The following is a 2,670-nucleotide window of genomic DNA, read 5'->3' as shown; positions in this document are numbered from 1 at the left end:
TTTTTGGATTAATAAAACGTAATTCGTTTAACGCGATTTCACGAAATTCTATAACTCGAAAAATTAATCCATTTGTATTTTTGAAATTCTTGAACTAAACTCAATTATTCACTATTTTCAGAAGAATATTTAAAATCGGGATCGATAATACACAGAGAAAAACTGATTTGTAACATTTTAAATGTGACAAGTGAGATGTCTACCATTTTGATACCATAATTTATACATTTTGACTCAAATATTCAACCATCTATTATGGTTTAAAATACACAAATAATTTAACGCAATACACAATACATGTATAAAATGCATCTTATTACTCAAATACTTACACTTGTATCTATAACTAATGCAATATTTTTATATTTGATTTTGCTGTAAAAATAAGATTATCTAAGAAACTATCAATATACACACAATCCATACATCCATACACTCAAATACATCCATACACTCAATTGTTGTATAAACACTTGATAGAAAGCTAAAACCTTGCTTGCTAGCTAAAATCAAAGTATATCAAACTCAAATTCAACCAAAATCTTCCCAAAATCATAAGAATACCTATGATTTCTTGAGTATATGTCTTACAAGTTTAAAACTCATACCTCCCCATCTCAATTGAAGCTGTGAAACACCAAGCCCCATCTTTCCTTCACCTTCTTCGTTGATACCTTGAACACACCGAAGTGTGTGTGTGTTTTTCCTCCAAAGGTCGACTACCTCCTTTCCTTTGCCCTACAGAATCACCACCTCCACCACCCATTCGATGATGCTCCACCCTCATTCTTTCTCCTGTAAAAAACAAACCCAAACATCCATTTTTTCCCCATCGATTTCTGTCAAAAGAGAGAGAGAGAGAGAGAGAGAGAGAGAGAGAGAGAGCGAGAGAAAAAAAAAAAAGAACCGGAAGCAACATGGGGCTGCTCCGATCCAGTCCCCTACTCTTACCGGAGCAAAACATCCATCGCACGCTCCTTTTTCCTGCTGTCGAGGACTGCCGCCGGAGACCTCACCAGAAGCCGGAGGCGCTGCTTGACATGCTTCTACCAGACCCCTTTTCTGGCCTCGCATTCCACTCCATCGTTGCACCCACCGAGACCAATGAAACCTCGTCTAGCCCCCTTCCCTTCGTAACCCTTTAGCCACACCGCACCCTCGATCCAAAACCATTAAAACACTCATCCGTTTCGCCCCTCGCTATCGGACGAGAATAGAGCATACTTCGGTGCTCTTCCCTTCTCCCCTTCGGCCTCGTCGAACCCCGGAGACGGCGATCCTTCTCGCGAACCGATCGATGAAACATGGTGCCGCCTCAAGCCTTCGAGTTTTCCCTCTCGCTGTGTTCGTTCATGGGGTTCATCCGTTCGTATATCCCCTTTTCTTTGCCCTATCAACAAAAGGAAACGGGCATAAAAGCCCTAATTTCATTAAGTTTGGACCACTTAAACCTAATCAGCCCCTCAACGAGATTCCTTTATATAAAAGCCCTAAATCATTTTGATTTTTCAAAATAAACATATTAATGCCTTTTTATTCAAAACGAGTCCTTTCCCCAAAACTTTGGTGTATTTTAAACAAGATAGCCCCTCCCATGGAAATTTCTTAACAAAATCAGTCTAATCCTCAAACATTAATTCATTTTAAGTCATTTCAGTCCCTCCCTTTTATTTATTTAAACCAAATCAATCCTATTTTGGTTAGTTAAATTACCCAACAACCCCCAATGGTTTAAATTCGTTACGAAACGGTCCCGGAAATATTTCAAAGTTCAATAAATATGACGTTGTGGTTTCTCACGTCAAGCTTCCTAAAAGTAAACAGACTTCGAACAACTCGAACTCACGTGTCAAGGGTGAGTGGTTACAACCCTTTTTTATTATTTCTAATTATTTCCTGCGGGGGGGGGGGGGGGGGGGGGACAAAGAAATTATCATTTTATGCGAAAATACAACCGGTCTAGTTTATTAAAAATGTTGTTTAACGATGTAACATATTGTATTATAAACTTTTCGTATACGTATTATGGTTATTTTATCGTGAAACAACTAGTCCACACAACAAATGTTACATGATACAAAAAGATATGATTTTTATGTGACATTGTATATTATAACAAACACGTCATAAAACTTTGTAGTATTTCAAGGATTCAAGCTATTACTATTTATGTATATTTATATATTTAAATACATAAAGTTTATACTTGTACATATGTTTATTACTTTGAAAATATACATCATTATAAAAGCGAGTACATTACACTTTTACATGCATACCAAGCATACTCGACGTTTATAAACTTTATACAATGAAATTCATTATGCCTAGTGACTTAACCACAATTAAGTTAGGCTGAGAGCTATTCACATGCTTTTTAGTTAAGGGTCGTTAATCTTCAGAGCGAGATACATATGTATAGATCTATACGGGGTTGACATCCCCACATGCGGTTGCTAGCTACAACCTCGACCGATTAATCGAAGTGGATGATAAGTGTCTACAGTTGTTACTACAACGTCCAATGAAGCGTTGTAGGGGGTACATTCAGTCACATAGCTCGGTTATAGGACTCACTATAAACATTAACTATAATCTCTGTCACACACACTCTCTCTCTCTCACTCACTACAAACCATGGTCTTGGTTGCTTTCAAAACTATTTTAAGT

At 37.4% G+C, this 2,670-nt stretch overlaps 1 long non-coding RNA gene across 1 annotated transcript; it reads right to left on the bottom strand.

Annotated features, from left to right (window-relative positions):
• Positions 1-389: 389 nt before the first annotated feature.
• LOC145166559 (uncharacterized) lies at positions 390-1,463 on the bottom strand. The gene is made up of 2 exons (XR_013740598.1): positions 952-1,463; positions 390-795 (listed from the first exon to the last, which is right to left on the bottom strand). It is a non-coding gene; the product is annotated as an uncharacterized LOC145166559 (long non-coding RNA).
• Positions 1,464-2,670: the final 1,207 nt, after the last annotated feature.

The sequence above is a fragment of the Lactuca virosa genome, chromosome 3, assembly GCF_052849685.1.
Source record: "Lactuca virosa cultivar CGN04683 chromosome 3, Lactuca_virosa_CGN04683_v6, whole genome shotgun sequence".
Classification (NCBI taxonomy): Eukaryota; Viridiplantae; Streptophyta; class Magnoliopsida; order Asterales; family Asteraceae; genus Lactuca; species Lactuca virosa.
Note: the sequence above shows the minus strand (reverse complement) of the source record. Positions and strands in the feature narration are given on the sequence as shown.